At 33.5% G+C, this 21,680-nt stretch overlaps 1 protein-coding gene across 1 annotated transcript in view; it reads right to left on the bottom strand.

Moving 5' to 3' along the window:
• The window catches only part of Dop2R (dopamine D2-like receptor), a 280,079-nt gene that overhangs the window by 47,716 nt on the left and 210,683 nt on the right, over positions 1 to 21,680 (bottom strand). The window lies entirely within an intron of this gene.

Raw genomic sequence — 21,680 nt, forward strand, 5'->3', positions numbered from 1 at the left:
GTAAATGTTTTAAAATTATTATTGCGTTTAAAGATATGGCGTTATTGTAGTTAAAGGTCATTTGCAATATTTTTTTCAAATACATTATTTTGCTTTTATTGCTACTGACTACTAAGTTTTCTTGTTTATCAACCAAAAGATAATCATTAGCAATACGAAGATTTGTTTAAAGAAGCTTTTATGCTGCTATTCAAAATTCAAATCAAATCATTTATTGGTTAAGTTCTCATGTTCACACTTAATATGATAGTCTTTCCGATAACTGAATCTACAATTAGCTCGTAAAGAGGTTGAGCCTTATAAAAAAAACTAGTAACAAACTCACGGCCACTCTTTTTAAGTTCGTTGGAGACCTTATTCTTCATTATATTGATATAATTTTTTATGTGTCAATGAACAAGTAAAAAATGTTTAACTAAATAAATAAATGTGGAATATATCAAATCATAGAATTAAAGTTAGTAAATAATATATTTGTCTCTGAAATATTCCACAACACAGTCAAACACGCTAAGACGAATTTTAATTACTGTCAAGATTACATACATATAATTATGTATGATGTAATGTTGTACTGAGTTTAATTACGTATCACGTTACAACTTGTTATGGAAGATTACGGTTCAAATTGCACTTTAATTAATTAATTAGGTAAGAAATATAAGGGCTATATTATTATTATGTTCTTTGATAAAAACTGTGGGTTGAAAGGTTATTACCCTTTTTGCATTTTTTTATTCGGCCCTGAGAAGCAATTTTAAATTGTTTTTATTAAAACCTAAACTTTACAACGGTGTAAGAAGAGGGTTCTAAACACCATGGGCAATGAATTACAATTTGTTTAAATAACTTATCATTTTATAAGATAATTTTAGTAATCAAATGAGTAATGTAGGGGTAAACATTTAGTTACCAAATTAGTACTTCATATAAGTACTGCGATATAATACAGAAACTCCTAGTAAATAAATTTTATATTCCAACTAGCTGACCCGCGCAACTTCGCTTGCGTCACCTAAGAGAATGAGTCAGAATTTTCCCCGTTTTTGTAACATTTTTCGTTGCTACTCGGCTCCTAATGACCGCGTAAAAGGCGTAATTTTATGTATGTTATAATGTATAATCTTAATTTTGACTAGAAACACGATTTCGTAAAACCTAGCCAAACCTAAACTAAACACGATACCAAAAAAATCGTCCGTGTAAACTTCCACCTTCCAAATTCCAATGTAATATACCACACGTTTTCCAACTACACTGCACTGTGTTCAAATCGTGAGTTGTTGTGTGCGCAGCGCAATTTCCTGTGGCCCTTTGTGTCCGACTTGTGAAGGAAGTGCGGTTTCACTTGCACTACTGTTCAGCGCTGAAAGGTTTTTGTAAAAATGTCGTGTTTTATGAAATTATGTTGAGTAGTGTAATAATGTAGGTGAGTGGGTTTTGATGATCGATTGAAGTTTTAAAGCCTACTTTTATAATACATGCTACTTAGACGTTATGGTTTTGTATAGACAGGTTTTGTATTTCATGCTATTTTGTCACTGTGCACAACACTATAGATCATTATTTTTTGTACTCGTAGTTATTTGTTAAGTAAAATTGTAAAATACTTTGATCTATTTTTCTTGCATTTAGCTTACGTGGAGGACGTAAGACGTAGACTAGATTCTTTCCCAGCATAAGCAGTGGAAAAAAGAACAGTTTATTTAGCTGGTTGACCATTACTTTAAACAGATAGTTTTTGAGTATTATGAAAAGGTTATTTATTATATTATTAAATATATGAATATTTTTATTTCATTGCAATTTTTAAGAGACATTTAGTAAGACATTGTAGTATTTATTAATCCTTACCACTACATTAAAAATACCTACCAAAGTCTTACAAATTAAATACCAACACAGCTTAAATCACTCCGTTCTATCTATTTATTCATCCACATGCAAATAACTGGCCGCTCGCAACTCGGCCCGTGGGGACGGGACACGAGTTACACTTTAAATAAGTTCATTTTACTGAAACCATACACTTCGCTAACACTTTTCAAACGTCCGGCGTATCCTTAGGGAGTGGAGTTTGTAACTTCAAAATCAAATACTGAGTGGAATAGTTGTTTTGAGTGAGGTAACTTTTTGTAACTGTATCGTAAAATCCGGGAACTTAAATATTTTAAATTATGTATGCTATGAAACTTTTTATGGCTAAGTCAAACAATCTGCAGTACAGTTTGTATACAGAGTGTAGTTTGATTTAATACTTACTTCTATACACCAATTTACACCGATAATTTAAGTTGTTTGAGCACAAAATAGTTTATCGCTTACCTGAAACAAAGAAAAAATAATTTATTAGTCAACATATCTTAACAATTATGGCGATGCAAATTTCACAAGCTTGTTGTAAAGAGTTTTCTAAAACGGTTTGTATCACAGAAAACATACTCAATGTAGGAATTGCTTTTAACGCATGGAATAGGAAAAAACATCGCGACGCATTTCCTTACACGACATTCTTCATACACCGGTGAGTCTATCAAATAAAACCTTTTTTTAGGGCTCCGTACCTAAATGGTAAGAACGGGAATCTATTACTGCGAATTCTCTGTCTGTCTGTCACCTGGCTGTATCTCATGAACCGTGATAGTTAGGTAATTGAAATATTTACAGATGATATGATTTCTGTTGCTGCTATAAGAACAAATACTTAAAACCAGGATAAAATATTTAAAGGGGCTTACATACAACAAACTGAATTGTTATTATGATACTGTTACCGGCTAAAATATATTTATAAAAAAAATGACTTTACGTAGGTATATATGTAAGTATGTATGTATTTGTATATGAATGTGTGTACACATACGTATAATTATGTATGTATATGGATGATACGGAACCCTTCCTGAGCGATACCGCCTCGCTCTTGGCAGGTTTTTTTACAAACGAGAAGTGACAAGGTAATCTATTCATAGCTATCGTTCATGCACAAACAAACAAACATGGTTGTTTTCATTTAATTCCTTCAGAAGGCGTAGTGTAAACATCGTTTGTTGTGCCTCTTGTATGTAGTTATAATGTTCTGTTGCTAAATGGTTAAGTTTTTTTGGTATTAGTTAGAGGTTTTTGGTTACCGGTCAATATGATGTCAAAGCACCTTAGCCATGATTTCCATGGCTAACCATGATTTCCATCGAGCCTGCTGAAACGTCAAGAAATTCAAGACTAAATAAATTTATGATTTCGATGATTCCCGTATACTTTGTTAAATATTATGTACCGCCAAATTATTGAAATGATGGTAGGTACGCCATATTTTTTAACTATTCTTACAGATATTTGCAATAATCCACTAGGTTTGTTGATGGCAAATACATTTTACTTCGTTTTACGAACATTTAATCAAGTCAAAATTATTTACCACTATTTTCTTATTCAGTGAAACAATTAGTTTTAAATCTCACAATTTTTTTTGGAAGTTGTTTTCCAACTGTCTGACAACTGATATGTATACCAATACACAATAAGACACAGTGTAACACAAATAAACACAGTGTCTTTACAAGGTGTCTGAAACCACCTGTCGGCCACCTGTTGGTCGTTCAATTAAAATTTCAGTGAAACGCAGTGAAACTTTCAGTCAGAGGTGCAGAGGTGGTGTTTGATGTTTGTTTTATGCAAAATGTACAGGTCTTTGAAAGCAAACCTTGTGATTATTCAATAGGTAACTACAGATTTACTGTTTCCAATGAAAAATAAAGAACATCAGGTTGTAAGGTTACAATCAGATTTAGACACAATATTGAAGTAGTTATTATTTTTGTTAGCTGCTGCTAACTTGATAATAAAATATGTTCAGTTAAATTGCAAAGTGATATCTAGGACTTTCAGATAGGGCTTAAGACCTTTTCCTGGTCCTTCCGTCTTGTATTCAAAGTCCTTGGTACATAAAATAGAATCATATCAATAGGGTACAAAAATATTGAATGAGAATTGTAACCAATTTGTTTGTTTTGTTTACATTGATGGATATAATCGAATAACCAGCTAAATTGTTATATTATACACAAGCATTAAAGCCTTTACATCACAATACAATACACACTTTTGTTCAGGAAAAATGCATGATATCTAACAAAGCATTGCCACGTTGCGTGTGAACTGCTTTGATTACTCATTCATTCACTGAGCATTCACTCAGACTGTCGGTCACCTGATACTCGTATACGAGTACATACTTAGTAGTGCTGTAATGTAATAAAACTGTTGAAGTTTGATGAGAAAATATGATTTGCTAAAGATTTTCATGACTTTTACTAAATAGACAATTTCTTTTAAAATAGTTAAAATACATACAAAATACCTTTAAAAAAATTGTTTGTTATTTTTATATGAGTACGTTAGTACGTTAGTAGTTGAATATCTTAATATCTCGGTACTTCTCAGTGTACTGTGATGAGAATTAAACACCATTAGTTGTATAAAGCTATTAGACCGTATTTTTTATCTCATCTTTAGGTTAACAATAGTCATAGTAATTCGACAAATAACCACTTGACAGAAAGAGACTGTCTGCTATCGGTCAAACTAAATGGTATTTACGTACAGTTTTTATGATAGTTGACCATATGTCAGAAAGAAAGTCTTTCTAACCCAATCTAAATGAAACTCTTCTTGCTTTATTCTAGCTAAAGTATATTTAAGTGAAACATAACGAATCTTCGACATAAATTAAGCTCCACAAGAATCATCTTTCACAATAAAAGGTAATAACTTCAACCACGAAATAATCCTAAAACCTTGCCATACGACATTGAACATTAATCACTTATACCATACGGGCGAATATCCCGCCCGACGCGCAGACGGACAGACGGACGGGACACGAACACGTCACTAATTGTCCCACTTTGTCCGTCGCCGATCGACCACTCAATTTGATTTTATTTCAGAATTCAACTCCGTAGCCAACGATTTTCCGGTACGCTGATATTTTTGATGCGAGGAGAGTTTTGTAGAATAAGTTTTTCACTTTGTAAAACGTAGACTCTTTATTTAACACGTTACATTGTAGATTCATTACACACCAATTTAATAAATGTATTCTGAACTTTGTGTTTCAAACCTAACCTTGAAAAACTAATATTATAAAGCTGAAGAGTTTGTTTGTTTGATTGTTTGTTTGTTTGAACGCGCTAATCTCAGGAACTACTGGTCCGATTTGAAAAATTCTTCCACTGTTAGATAGCCCATTTATCGAGAAAGGCTATTATAGGCTATATATTATTATCACGCTACGACCAATAAGAGCAGAGTACCAGTAAAAAATATAACAAAAAACGGGGAAAATTATAACCCATTCTCTCGTATGTGACGCAAGCGAAGTTGCGCGGGTCAGCTAGTTGGTCATAAGCAAAATAATATAATTAATTTTACTTTCCTTTAACCCATTACTATCCCACTGCTGTGCAAGGGTCTTCTCCCAACCGAGGGAGGGGTTAAGCTTTGAGTCCACCACGCTGGCCAAGTCCGGTTATTATTCTATTATAAAAACATTTAAAATTTTCTTATTACTAACCTCCCCAAACTTTTAGGTTTTACGGTGAGAAGCGCTCTGGTGCTATTAAACAGATTTCAAGACTGTTAACCATTTGGTAATTTAGTAACTAGACAAGAGTTCTTTATAAAATCATCAGTTTATTAGGCTACTATTATTTTATTATCAAATAAAAAACCATATCAATACTGATTTGAATATTGGTGCTAGAAAATAAACCTAATAAAAATACTGAAAGCTGTAGTACTAATCTTAAGTAACCTTGAAACATAATTACAAATATCCAAGTAGCTTCAATTATATAGGAAATTTTGTATGAAATGTTAGCAAGGCCTTCTCAGTAGGAGACAAACGGTAACTCAATTAGACCCGGCCTAATTCTAAAGGTGCAGACACCGCTGTACCGAGCAGGAAGTAGGGAATTAGGCTGACTTTACACTAAATTTATTAAAGAATGCTTACAAATATACTCAGTAGTAGGATTATTAGATTTTACAACGTTACCTAATTATCATGTGTTATGTTACAGTTCCCGTAGCTCGATTCTCTACTACTATCGACTTTCGACTACCAGCTAGCTACCGAGAAATTTTTCATGAAAACCTGATCAGCGATTCAAGAAGAAACAATTTTGGCAGTACATTCTAAATTGAATTTTAATTGAAATTATTTTAATTTGCTTTGTTTCACTAAACAACTGACATTCTAGATAAAAAACTTAATGTTTTTTTTTTTTTTAATTGCAAAATTTGATACTAACCATTATAAATGATAATGGTTAGTATCAAACTTATAACAAAACAACAAGGAAGAAAACTGGCAACGTATTAACAACGTGACCGCTAAGTCTGCAACTTAATCATTTAAAATAAATTCAGTACGTCTTACGTCAAAATAAAGTCAGTACATCCTTATATCACGAAAATGCGGCTTTGATAAGTATATGCAGACCCTAAGGGATAGTTGGACTAGTTACCGAGCCCTTATTGTAGGCAAGTTTGATGAGATCGGGATTGCGATGATCGATCTTATGAATGAAACCGTTTCTATGTGTTAAGCTCAACCTTAATGGAGATGGGATTTGTTTGAGGGGTGAGAAACTTGTTATCTTCAAGCTTGTGTTGTTTTCAAGTAGATAGTATTAGTTTGGCATATAATACACTAAGATGAAAAAACAAAACTAGTAAGATGTGGAAAGAAAAGTATAGAAGAAATAATAAAACTTTTTTTCTCGTAGAATTACTTGAAAATAATTAAAACAGATATTAAAATCACAGAATTTGGCGTATCATACAAAAAATGCCATAATTTTTTTACCAATAATATGGAAGAAGATCGTACTACATATAGTAGTTAAAGTAACAATATTAATTAATTAACAGTAGTCAGAAGCTTGAAAGTCTGATCACCAGTCTAACCAAAGGGTATTGTGTTATGACTAAGGTAACTAGGTTATGGAGGTCCGATAAGCAATAGCTCCATATAAAATACTGTACCTCGATTCTCTACCACTATCGACTACTGACAACCGGCTAACTATCGAAATTATGACATTTAGATTGTACTGCCAAAATGTTTCCTACAACACCCGTCAGAGGCGCTGATCAGATTTTCATACAAAATTTCTCGATGACAGTTCAGTCGATAGTAGTAGAGAATCGAGGCACTGGTATCCAGCTGCATCCGGTGAGACTGTAAGCCGACTACAACATAGTTGGAAGAAAGGTGGTTGGTAGGTAGCAACAGAATGTGAAATGTCAAAAAAAAAAAAATCTCATTGCTTCAAAAACGAGCTACAATTGTTTTAAAAGAGATAAAAACACAATACTTGTGAAGGTTTAATCTGTGAGGTCACATGAGTATGCGGGCGAGCCCACAAACATTGACACAAACTCTACAGAAAAACTCACCCATGAATATTTATGTAATTTGTGTGAAACTGATAACAAGCACCCGTGTTTTAATGTATTGTTGCTTTAAAAATATATTCCGCGAGTATTTTTTGAAACAATTACAAAAATAAATAAATGTTTGATGAATATTTTGAGAACAAACTATGAATTTACCGGCTGTGAAAATACAACGAACTGAAATTCACTTGCAAAACATAAAATGTACTATTATCGTACGGTTTTCAGCGATGGTGTCTAAAAACAAAGATTTCAAGCTGTAACATCGGATAGTTTACAATACATCTACTGTTTTATGTCTACCGAAATTCGAATATCTAATCAAAAGCATAGTCCTACTTATATTATATGATAATTGATAATCGACAACAACTAAGTGGTCGACCAACCCTACTACTATTTTTAAGTATCTATAAATGTTGATACATAGTATTTTCACTAGGTACTAAGCTATAGACAGTTAAAAAACCAAATTAACGTCGTTGGCACATTTCACAATAATCATCAATCATTATATTATGTTTCTATTCTCTCCGGGTAATTTGAAATGTAAAAATTTGCAAGTCGACCACGTGTACCATATGTAGTCAGTAGCCTGTCTATCGTCAAAATTACTATTTTACACGCAGTACAACACCTAACAGTCTCACATACGGTTATCGCTCCTTCAATGCAAAAGGGCCACAACTCAAAAAAAAATGAAAATCGTTTTATTGCAAAAATGACACCTGAACCGCCTATATTTTATAGTAAAAAAAAACCCCCATCATTTTTGCTTATATTATGGCTGCACTGACTTACTGCCCTTTTTGCATTAGCTCACTTTGACAGGTAATGTCAGTGCAAAACAGCCACTTTATGAGTTACGCCCGAAAATTTTACGCAAACGCACGTCGGTTGCGTGAAAAAGTGCCACAATCCAAAATATGTCTGTATTGGATGCAAAATATCAGGTAAGTGTGATTATATTTTACAATACAAAACTGCCATATTTTGGAAAATGTCCTTTTTGCATTCAAACATTAGTATTTGTTATTTTTTATTTTGTAATACAAAATTGCCATATTTGAAATACGTCCTTTTTGCAATCCAATTTTAGTTAAGTATAGTTATATTTTATACTATAACAGTAGAATATTTTGAAATACGTCCCTTTTGCATTAAGTTATTGTGGAATAAGTAATCATTTTTAGCGTGCTAGAATGGAAAGGCCAGAAATATGACCGTTTGGCATGATAATATATTTTAGATTTCGTTTCAATTTTAAAAATAAAATAATACATTTTGATGCAGGCAAAGGCAAGAGGCACCCTTTCCTTTCAAATTCCTCTTTCAGGGGCAAGATCCGACCAGTCCTTTTCAAATGCGTCTAGGTCATCCCGCCATCTCCATTTAAGTCTCCCGCGTGTGCTATGACCATCCTCTGGCATCCAGTTGCTAGATATGCGGGCCCACCTTTCCGAATGCATGTGGATAATGTGGCCGGCTCAGTTCCATTTCAGCCAGGTGGTCTTCTCCCCTACATCGGCTATGCGAGTTTGGGAGCGCAGTATAGAATTTCGGACGTGATCTGTTGTTTTGACGCATAATAAACTACGCTCCATCGCTCTCTGGCTCTTTCTGGTTTTCCGTAAGGGACCATGTTTGGGCAGCGTAGGTAAGAACGGGTAGTAGGTATAAACATGTGGACGAGCTTTCACTTCAGTGACAGTGGAAGGTTACCCTTCATTAGCTCTTTCCTGGACCAGGATCTCTTTCAGGCACTTGTGACACGTTTGTCCAACTCTTTGCCCCGTCGGTTGTGAAAAGAGGTTATCTGGCCCTAGCAAGTGTACTCGTCGACATAGTCTATGACGTGCCCGTCTACCTCGACCCTACGTTTTGTTTTGTTGGTCATAACCTGGGTATTTGTACGGTACTTACTTAGTCCAATCTGAAGGCTTGCCTTGCTCAGATCTTTGAGCATTGATTCGAGTTCCGATGCCGAAAAAGAGAAGAGGACTATGTCGTCTACAAAACAGAGGTTTGTTAACTGTTTACCACTTACAACTATGCTTTTAATTGCCATAACACCGCCAGGCTCCTGAAAATTTCTCCGAGGGTGCTGGTAAATAATTTGGGAGATAGCGGGTCTCCCTGTTTCACGCTTCTTTGGATTTGGAATGATATTGTTGTCTATTGCTTTGATGAGTTTGATGTATGAAGGTTCGATTCTACATAGTATCTTTGAGTAGGACTTGGATGGAGTGATGATTCTTTGGCGGAATGAGTAATGCTGTCAAAACCTAAATATAAAGGCTTATAAAACTCAAAAACCTTTTCTATTATCTTATTTCTTTAATACTCCTGCTGCACTCAGTCTACTCGTCACGTTACCCATTGATTGATGATGATGATTGATGTTTTATTTTACTAAAGAATGAAAGTTACGCACAAAGTTGATCTCAATAATTTTACTTACTTAATAAAAAGTTAAGATTTTTTAATTTAGATTGTTTAATACAATGTTTTCCTCGTCCATTCAGTAATGGTTTTACTTAGTAATTATTATTAAACTTTTTGATACGGTTTTTTTACCAAAAAAGTACAATTAACCATTTTTATTTGTAAAACTGTGTTTAATTTTTGACATATTTTTCATAATATTGGTTCAAATTTTGAATGCAAAAGAGACTTATATGCTTTTTTCTCTTAATAGGTAACAGCTATTACAAAGTTTATTTTGTAGATAGATAGAGCTAAAAAATACGCATCTAATGATATATTAACATCTTATATTTAATAAATAAATATATGAAATGTTATAAAAAAACAGTTTCGAAAATTTGTTTTGGCTCTCCTGTAAAATTTATAGATTTCGATTTGTGGCCCTTTTGTATTCAAGGAGCGTTATTTACATGTCTTCTCGTATATTCCAACTAGGAGCGACCGCAGACCCATCTTGTTGCTTACATATTCTTTTAGTAAAGCATTCCCTTCGTCACATTTGTTAATTACACTGTACATTTTAATGTGCATTACTAAGCAGAATGTGAGCCCGCAAACAATTTTTAGGGATCCTTGGTTACGTAGTTGTATGTATTAAAGTGGAGGAGAGAAGCATTCTCGGGTAAGGACCTTAACAAAGCAAACTGCGTATGGGGGGGGGGGGGGAGAGGGTACTGGAGTATTTTTAGGTCCCAGGATTCTCTCATTGGTGCATGTAGCGGATGGTTACCGGAGCAATTTTTAGGTGGAATCACTACATTACTTGTTCTTTCCTTTACTAGGGAAAGCGGCCATCCGAAGAGAAAAAAAGAAAGGTGCAGATATTGGTTATAGCGATTAATTTGTCATTACTATTGCTGCGCTAAGTGACGTGACTTCGATGGAATTGAAATTTTTGTGTGATTAGCATTAGTATCTTATCTAAGTTTTGGTGAAAATTTGTTTGTACAAGGTCTTAAGCGGTTGTCCAAACGAAATGGGTATCTTGCCTGGACCCCTGCCAACACGAAAGGTCAGATCTACCCGTTTCTTTTGCCTTCATATTATGTAGTGGAAAGTTTTCTGGTTATCATAGTAATGCAAGTTGCTAAAGTTTAACTAAGGTGACCCTGGGTCACTTCTAGAAAAAAAAGAACTATAAAAAAGTAACTATTATGATCAAAAGATATGATATTAAATATAAAAACTGCAGTTGACATAGTAACCATGTCTATGAAAACATAAGACCACGAATAAATGATGTTTTACTTTAATACTGAAACCCCGAGTGCAAATGTCCAACTCGTTCTTCACCATTTTTTAAAACAAAACAGTTACAAGCCAAAATGTTAATGAACATAATGTAATATTAAGAGTGAATTTATTTTTTCGTGTGTGGTTTGAGGTCAACCTAGTGTCAAATTGTTAGGCCCAGAGGCCTTTGACTTTGCTTATATGTAATTTAAAGCTAGCACTGAATTTCTACATGTTGTTTTTTATCTGAACTGACTGGCTAGTCAGTTTTTTAGACTTTCTACGTCAAAGGTTGTTCTTTTAGTATTTTAAAAGGTTACTTAAATCTCCCTACATTACAAATGAATGACTGCTCCTGCTGGTTGGGTGCAGTGATGAAAGAAAGTTGCATAAATTAAACTTTCTGCGAATTATAACAGTAGCTATAATGCTGAATATAGGTGAAAAATTACAAAAAGAGACGGTTCAAGACAATCTTAACTATGTTGTCCAACAGTATTTTTTTTATTTTCATAAATGTTTCGAAGAAATGGCCTGAATATTGCTTTATTATAATGAGCGTTAACACAATACGTGATTGCGTTTACGAAAGGAATTAAAAAAAAATTACCCTTTACTGCCCCACTGCTGGGAGAGGGTCTCCTCACGTAATGAGCAAGGGGTATAGACCTCGAGTCTTTGAGATCGTTGAGTTCGAAAGTAAAACTAAAGAAATATAGGTATTATGTCCAAGGGTAAAATTGCGTGTATGACTGCGAGTTCATTCTCAACGTCAAACAGAAGCGGCAATGCACTTTTAAGAGGTGAACTATGGACTAACGACGAAAAATACTTTACTTATTCCCCTCACAAATACGATAAAACAAAAAAGAAATCTCCATACGCCATATCACCTGAGACAAATCGCGTTATTCCTTCTAACGCGACGTCATTGAATTATGACACTTACCCGCGTCACTCACGTGACACGTTGACGCGGGACCGTATTGACGTCGGTTCTGACGTGAGAAACAAAAATGCTTTTGATTGCATACTGGGGCTTAAATTGTTGGGCTTGCTTTGAAATAAAAATATCTCAACCTCAGAATTTAACCACTGTTAAATGCAACTGTTTTTTCTCCCTCATATAAGTTTTACAGTTGATTGAAAATTGATAATATAGCATAATATATAACTATTGACTAATGCTCGCACAATGTTTATTAGTAAAACAGTTAAAATATTGCTTCAATGGTTTGGCGGTTAAGCCTATGAAGATTCACTTAAACAGTATTATAGGTAAATATTGATTTATTGTACAACTTTATCACACAAAACCCTATTATGCAAGTAATCGCAGATTATGGAGAGATTATACTCGCGCTAATTTAAAGCGAAAATCGTGTTTAAAAAATGTTCATACCAGTTTTTCGGTTTACATTATCTTAAGAATTAGGATTATCATCATACCTAATTATGATTAAATTATTATAGAAAAATATTACATTACATTGTATTCTAATATAGCAATTGCGTGTACATTTTACAAATACGAAGGCATAAATCTATGCCAATATCTGTAAATTCTCCCCTTCTGTTAGAACAACATAAATTCCGCAATTGATAAAGCTTACAAATCAGTGTCGTATACAATTAATTGGATTCTCGTGTCTCGCATTAACGGCTTCAATTAATGCAACTAACTGTTTATTATACGAAATCATTGTTTTGCTGATAGCGTACTTAAATTAAGCGCCTCTGATTTGTGTTTTAGAATATATTTAGATGAGATCGGTGTGAATTTGATTGCGAAATGATTAGTTTTATTTCTTTAACTTGGATGTACCAATATGATTGTTTTTTCTTGGGGTAAACGGTTTATGTTTTTAAAAAGCGTTGAAGTAGAATGGGCATAACTGCTGCTGTATTGCTGCTGTAATATCAAATTTAACTATTATTTTAGATGATTTCCGACAACTACCACTACACGTCACAACTTTCACGGCTTATTTTTTGGCCCAAATTATAGCTAGGATTGATATTTTATAATTAAAAACTTATCCTTTAGCTTAACCTGTTAATCACCTAATCATATTTACTGATATCCTACTTGAAACTAAAACCACTTTTTTCTGTTGCATCATACTAGTCAGCAAAAAAAGTTACAATAAATCGACCTCAATTTTTGACCCTCTAATACCCCATGAAACATAAACATACCTACGCATATTACCCTATATATTAATATCGCCGTAAAATTCGAAACCGTAGACCTTTCTTACGGAGACCCCACGTAATTTCCATAACAAAGCTCTCGGCAACCCAACCAAAAGGGGAGGTCACTAATTGCACCATATTTCATTCACACGGCTGACATCACAATTTTGCAGGGTTAATTGGAATATACGGCAAGCTCTTTATTTCGCAGTATTAGTGTTGAAGGACTGTTTAGTGAGACTGTAATTAATGGACGTGATGCTTTCTGGTTTGTTTTAAAAATATTATAAGGTTTTTAATGGGATTTTTGTGCCTGAAAGGAAAATAGAATATTGTCTTGAATGTTTACATTCTTGGTATTTGCTTTACTACTAACTAAGTACTTTTTATGTTATCTTGTGTTAGCTAAATACCTGCATTAATTATGAGAGCCAGTTTATTTTTGCTATTGGTGTTGTTTTTATATGAAACAATTTTTAATTATTAGGTATCTATTTCTTAATTATTTGCCAAGTTCAAATCCGAACAAGAAATATTTGCTAAAATAAAATAAAGAAATGCAAAGTCATATAGCCTGCATTTGACCAGCATGACAGATTCAAGCACTAACCTTTTCTTAGCGCTTGAAAATACCCAAACCAAGCTATGGAAAGGCATTCCTTTCCATAGCTTGGTTTGGGTATTTTCAAGCGCTAAGAAAAGGTTAGTGCTTGAATCTGTCATGCTGGTCAAATGCAGGCTATATGACTTTGCATTTCTTTAAGAATTGTTTAAAGAACTTTCAGGTGCGCCAGGGTTTATCACAACCTTCCTTTTTTGCATAACACCAAATATATTCAGTTTTCTTCTATTATTAATCTTGGTACATTCTTAAACGTTCAACGGCCACTTCTAAATCAATTAGCAAGAACGTTTCTTTTTCTCTCATTAGTAAGAAAAATGAAAAGAAGCAATTAATTCAAGCAGCTAGCTCAGTTAGTTTAGCTTCGTCTTCAGGCTAATTTACCGGCCAGGGCTGACAAATTACCATTTTAACTGGAACGTGGCAAAAATGGCATTAATTATAACGTTGCCTAGATTCATGACTAGGTTTTTAGATATAAAAATAGCTAGCCCAGAGTTTTAGGAAGAATTCTAGATTTCGAAATGTTTAGACAATATTTTTGGATAGTTGGTATAATGGCGCGAGCTTTGTTTTTATATTAAAACTACTATTAAAGATAGTCTACCTGTCAGAAATATATTACATACTAGCTGACCCGCGCAACTTCGCTTGCGTCACATAAGAGAGAATGGGTCAGAATTTTCCACGTTTTTGTAACACTTTTTTACTGTTACTCTGCTCCTATTAGTCGTAGCGTGATGATATAAAATATGCTTTTTTTTTCACGAAAAATATTCTTAAAATTATTTATATCTCTTAATATAACGAATTCGCGCTAAGGCATATCCGCCATTAAAACGGTTGCCATGACAACGGAATTTTGTTAATTTAATGTCATTATAATATTGATTATTCGCGACTTCGCTCGCCACCTGAATTTTCCCGGGAAATGCGTCATTTTCCCGGGGTAAAAAGTAGCCTATGTCCTTTCTCGGGTTTTAAAATATCTCCATACCAAATTTCATGCAAATTGGTTCAGTAGTTTAGGCGTGATTGAGTAGCAGACAGACAGACAGACAGACAGACAGACAGACAGACAGACAGACAGACAGACAGAGTTACTTTCGCATTTATAATATTAGTATGGATATTAATATATTAATTACGGTCGTCACGGTTCCAAAGCGTATTTTAGGGAGCGTTTGAGTCTCGAACAGAAAAAAAAATGCACCAATAAATGCATGGGATCAAGGCTTAACCACTTCCTCATTACGAGAGGAGTCCTTGCCCGGCAGAGGGACATAACCTAGTTCCATCGGGTGTTGCTTTATGGCTGTTAATAAAAACTTCTACTAAATTAATATACAGCTGATGATTTGAGTTGTATTTCAGTTCTCTACATGTTATGTTTAAAAACTTCCATCCAAAAGTTACCAATTTCACTGAAAACGGCCGTACACAAACCGCACAATAATTTTAAAACGGCCATTTGTAATTTTCCACCGCTTTTCATTTCCGTCAACGTTTTTAATAACTTTATTATTAAAGTTTAAACATTAAATTGAGTTGTCCAATTATTATTTTAATTAACAAAGCCGTGTCGACGGGTTAATGCCGCCACATTTGTCATTGAAACTGTCATAGCGGCTCAAACAAATCATTAGTACCTGTTGAATGTAATTTATTTGAATATGATTTGATTAAGTGATGCTTGTGGTTGCTAACTTGCATTGACTTGACTATCGTGTCTGTATACGTAGACATCACTGAGACCATTATCAATTTATGTACCTTATACCTACTCAGTATCGATAACAGTTTGTTAGAAGAAAATCTAGGAGCAGTATTCAATTTTAAATAGCGACTATCGACAACTAGCACGCCATTGATAAGTTTTGTATGAAGAGCTGATCAGCGCCCCTAGTGGGTGCGGTAGGAACTTTTTTTTAGCTACAATTAAAATGTCAATTGTCAATCTCCCGGTACTCGTTACCAACTGCAACTGTGCAAATTGAGATTATAAATTATCTATGTAACCTATCATAATCCACTTCAGCAGTTTTTTGCGTGAAAGAGTAACAAACATCCCTAAATACACCGTCCTATCTCAGAAACTTTCGCATTTATAATATCAGTACCTATAGAACTGTCATGGCGGCTCAAACAAATGATTATCACCTGTTGAACATAATTTATTCAAACATGATTAGATTTAGTGACGTTTGTGGTTGATGACGTCACTGTTATTAGACTATTCCCGTGGGTTTGGCTGTTAACTAGAGAATATTGGAGTGTATTAGTGAGATATATTAATGTTGATAGTGTTGGTAATGATGATGATTTTAATTATCAATTGAACGTAATATACCCTTCTTACTACTAAGTTATAATTGCAAGAGTTTATGAGAATGCGTGTACTTAAGTATTTTGCTCTTTCAGTTCAAAATTAATGAACAGATTTGAATGAAAATCGACACAAAAATAAATTAGAATTTAGATACCACAATGACATTACATACTTTTTTACTACGAGAAATCTTTTCGTGTGCACGGGCATAACTTTATAATTGTGAAATGACGTTTTAATTTAGCATGGATAAATTGATTGAAGTCTTAAAATTACGAATACGTAACATTTTTCAAATTATACGCAACTAAGCCGAGTGTTTCAGCTAGTAAGTAATATATATTTATGTATATTTATTTATTAAATCTTAAGATCAAGATCAAATCGCAAATCATATTTATATTAAAGCTCAAAATTGTACTCCTAAAACACTTTCCAATACATTCCACTACCCAGACAAGTAACAATATATTCGTAACTTTGTTACACATCGACACCGCTATCTTTTTACCTTGAAAAGTCCTAACACCTTTAGTCCCAAGTCTAGTAGAAGGGTTAATCTAATAGATCCGAACGAGAGATAAGTCTGTTCATGTAAAATCTAATTATACCTTTATTACCTGCGAATATAAGGATTTATGAGGTTACGAATTTGGATGTTTGCCAACAAGATGGATGTTGGGTGTGCGTTTTCTTTGCGATTATTTTGAGGTGAGATTTGGAAACCATATGTGAGGAAACTGGTGTATTTGTAGATGAGGTGATTTAATGCAGTGACTATTAAATAAACACTGCATTGACCTACTGACTGTATTATCGAGCAAGTATCAGCAAGGTGATAATTACGTTTTGTTTTTTTTAATGACTGAATGATGGATTTATACGCAGAGACACTATAATATAAGATCTTGATATCTCTTTCAAACCTTGGTTAGAATAATAAGTTAGTGGTTAACTTACTATGTAAGGCGTATAGCGCGCAGGTGCAGAGTAAAGGCTTAGGCGTGCTCCTTTTCCAAGTTTAGTTTTAACTTGTAGGAGTAAGCTGGGAGTATCGCACATAGCACGCGTCTCTTTTACCTGCACGACAACCTCGACTCTGACAACGCCTTAGCTTTTGCTTGCTACTTTGAAAGCCTTTAATTTGGCATAGATATTGCTTATATTTAGGTGCTGCTGTCTTAACTGACAAACACAAAAGGCCGATTCAGTTTCAGTATCAAAAATAAATAGTATCTGTTGAAGACTGAACAAAACATAGTTTAAACTTATACCTATATCATCTTATCAATTCATATCTAAAGCATTCATATCAACTACACTCTAAAACAATACAGAATTACCTCCAAGTTAGTTTGCGTTACAAAAACAACGTGTATTGAACGCGAACCGATACAATGGCGTATTCAAGTAATTGTCAATACCACAATACGTGATGAATAATGTAACCGAGGGCGGGTCTTGAGGGCGAAGAATATCGCGAGAATTGTAAGCGAAGCTGTATGGCGCGTGTATAGTTCCATACATATTATTATTAGATGCCGCGTGGTTGGGATCGCGTATGGTTGCGATAAAATAGCCTGTGTTTGAACTATCTTCAAGATACATTTCATTAATATCTGTGCAGTGGTTTAGCCAGGAAAGCGCAGCAGCACCATAAAACATTAATATTATTTTGTTTTGACAATCCGTGTCTATGAGACACATAGATAATCTATGGTAAAAACATTTCACTTGTGTGTAGTTGAAGATGCCGATTTTATTAGCTCTGTGATAAGGCTTCGAGATCAGATCAAACGTTCATAGGTTTAGCTAGTTATAATAGTATAGTTATAATATACATATAAATAGTCTGTTTTAGTGACAACGGAAATCCAAAGTCTAACGATAAATATAGAATTACCTACTTATGCGACCTACGTTTACGTGTACCGCAAGCATGACTTCAAAAATCTTTCGAAATCGCACAATCAAGTCGCAGCGTCTATGTCCAGCTTTACTCGACGTAATTAATTCGATTACTCCGAGCATTATGTGGTTGACAGGGGCCCACGTGATAAGGGTCAACTGTTCACCAACTTATTTGTCGTGTGTTTGTTTCTACAGCTAATTGCCGTTATTTATAAAAATTTGGTGCGTAAGCCAAGTACGTGAGAAAAGTTTTGGCTTAGCAAAATTCTCGTAGCGTACCTCGTTCGTTTATTACAACATTTTTGGCTGAGAAAAGCAAATTTACTGCGTCATGACAAATTTTGATGGCCTCTGAGGCGCAGTGGCTTAGGTGGTCGGGGGTTCTATTCCCACACGGAACAATTATTTGTGCGATCAACAATTAATTGTTTTGGGTCTGGTTGTACTTTGTGTCCGTTATTTGTAAGTTTGTAAAAAGTCTCCGTGACACAAAAACGATTCTTAGTTTACAATAACAAGTTTGGCCCAAGATCTTTTTGAAAAAAACTGCTATCACAAAAGTTTCTCAAGTTTTCAAAGCGTTAACTTGGCTGTTATTTCACATAAACAATTCTTGATGGATATATCGAGTTCGCGGGTGAATAAGGATAATTAACCTGATTGTTATCTCGGAGTATTTCGGTAAATGATGGGCTATATTTAGACGTTCACAGCCGCTTCAAGTGGGAGAAAAAACGATACGAGAGGGTAGAATACAATATGGGAAATAGTAGTATAGTTTATGTTTGTATGATATGTCAGAAAGGTGTAACCAGAGACTGGTGTTTTACGCTACTAATGTTACTTTAAAATGACTTTTATATTAGGTCGGGGAAAAAGTCTTTTCGCATTATAGTATTTATGAACATCTAATAAAATCTCTTTGGCTTCAAGAATCACAAATGAGTACACGGTTCATTAGGTTTCTTTCAGTGAGCTCGTGAGGTACCCAAATATCGACCTTTTCGATTTTATTACAAGTTCATACATACTATAATGCGAAAACCGACCTAATATGAAACAAGGAGTCACTATTTTAAAATGCTATGCGAATGATGAATGATCATGATTATTTGTTATTGAAGAATATTGTCTACTTTTGTAACGAAAAGATCAACGCCATAATAAATATAGGATAAAATTTCCTATGTCGTACAATAGCAAATGTTTCACTTTTGGGTATTAATTTGAAATATAAAGGTCTTGTTTGTTTATTTAAAGATCAATTCATACTAATTTTGTAACATAGAATATTTAACTTATTTCTACTTTTGTGTTTTTGAAAATTCTCTTTATTATTAATTCAATATTAAATATGTTTTCTAAGTAAATAAATTATTCAATTAAAGTAAGTGCGTACTGTAAAAGTGGTGTAATTAAAGTCAAATAATTTAGTATGTGTAAATAATATATTGGAACAAGCCGCTCCAATTTTAATGTTTACTTCTTCAAGTGTTTGCTGGAAATTGTAAATGTGAAAACACATTAGACTTGTGTACTAGGTTACAGAACCATTGATTTACTTAGACATGGGTGTTACGTTGTTGCGATGATCGCGAATGCAAAGTAAAATCGAGAAAATTGGAATTACCTACTCGTGATAATTTTTGTATCTTTTTCTTGAATGCCCGTAAGCCCATAAAATCGTTGACTTAGAGTTTAATTAGATTCAATTTTGTTTGTTATAAGTGGTTATTAACAAAAAATATTGTTGTCAAATATTAATTTTGCGTCAGTACTTTAAAATGTAGTTAAAACCTGTAGAGAACTAATACATATTGACCTGAATTATTATATTTTATTTAAAACGAGTTTATATTCTTCAACCAATTACTCATAGTTTTTGAAGTAAACAGACAATATTTGATGTACGTCTGGTTATAAATGGTGATATTTAAAGAAAAATTACCAACAATTTTGTGTGTCAATATTCACGGAACGGGTCAAATAAAGCCGTATTTCAAAATAGCAAGTTGACAGTTTTTACCTTTATAAAGCCCAAACACATCATACTCAAAAGGTCCACTGCGTAGATAAAATAATTTAATCTTAGACACAAATGAGGAAATTCTCCATTTCACTAAAGTTCTCGACAATTTTACTTTACGATATATTTAATTTTATAACGTATTAAAATAACGGTAATGCACATAAAATTCCACCCTCGTATTTTAGCAAAATGTCACAATTTTATTCTATAAAGACGTGTTTACGTAAGGCTAAAAGTTTGCAACAAAACTTTTGCAATGGAAGTTTCAAAATCATATATTATGTAAAACGAATGAATACTATTACTGTCCTAAATAGACTTTAGGACATATTTCTTAAAAACTTGTTTTTTGTACATAATATTATATATAAAATGTTGTTACACAAATATATTGGCAATTAAAAAGAGCAAGCAGTAAATTTCTGCCGTTCCTTCCTACGAGCAATAGCGTATTTGAAACAGTGAAAGATTACATTAAATATATATTGTGTCAATTTTAAATACTTGTAAATGTTTGTTAAATAAATGTGAATAAAATATTTGAGCTATTTTTTTTCCGTTTTTCTCTCTCTCTCTCATTCTCTCTCTTATACACAAAAAGCCCAAGTATTAAAATAAATTACTTGAAATTGTAAAGGTGACATTTTACAAGGGCTAACATTACCTAAAATCTTGTCAATGTAGATTTCTCAACCTAGACTCAATTCAACAATTTAAATAGTAATTTCATTCAGAAGCAATTTACTTGTTACTAGCCAATAGTCTGTCACAAACCGTTTGCCTAATGAGGACATAACCCAAGATGGCGTTACACAAAATGGCCGGCGTTTATTGCTTATTTATTTAAATTAGTTTTAATTAGAACGATTTGTTTTTTACAACTTATTTATTGAATGTACGCGATAATTTGTGTAATGTGAAGTTTATGCAGAATTGCTAATTATATGTTTTACACGTTGGCTCTTAGTGGGCTTTTTCTAATTATTAGGTACGTACTTTTGTTTAACTGTTAAAGAAAATAAAATGAAATAAAATTATGGCTTTGTTTACTTAAAGGGTTGGGCTGTGAATTATTATGTAATTCGTTTTGCTTATAAAAGGTCTTTTGCAGCCCACTATTGGACATGAATTTGCTTTTGGGCCCTAATGATATCGGAAATCAATTTTTAATGTAATTTCGAATGCAATATTTTTGCATTAAGATCCTTCTTACTAGATCTATAAATGCTAAGTTTAACATAAAGTTTTTTTCAGGCATTTAAAAATGTCTACAACCCATACGAGTATACGGTTTAGTTAACAATTTTATTACGACAACATGTTTACCCAATCTCATATCATATTAGCAAACAGTTCATCTTTTTAATTAAAAATATAATCACAAACAAAGCCGGTTTGATCCAAACTAT

The sequence above is a fragment of the Anticarsia gemmatalis genome, chromosome 12, assembly GCF_050436995.1.
Source record: "Anticarsia gemmatalis isolate Benzon Research Colony breed Stoneville strain chromosome 12, ilAntGemm2 primary, whole genome shotgun sequence".
In the NCBI taxonomy this organism is placed as follows: Eukaryota; Metazoa; Arthropoda; class Insecta; order Lepidoptera; family Erebidae; genus Anticarsia; species Anticarsia gemmatalis.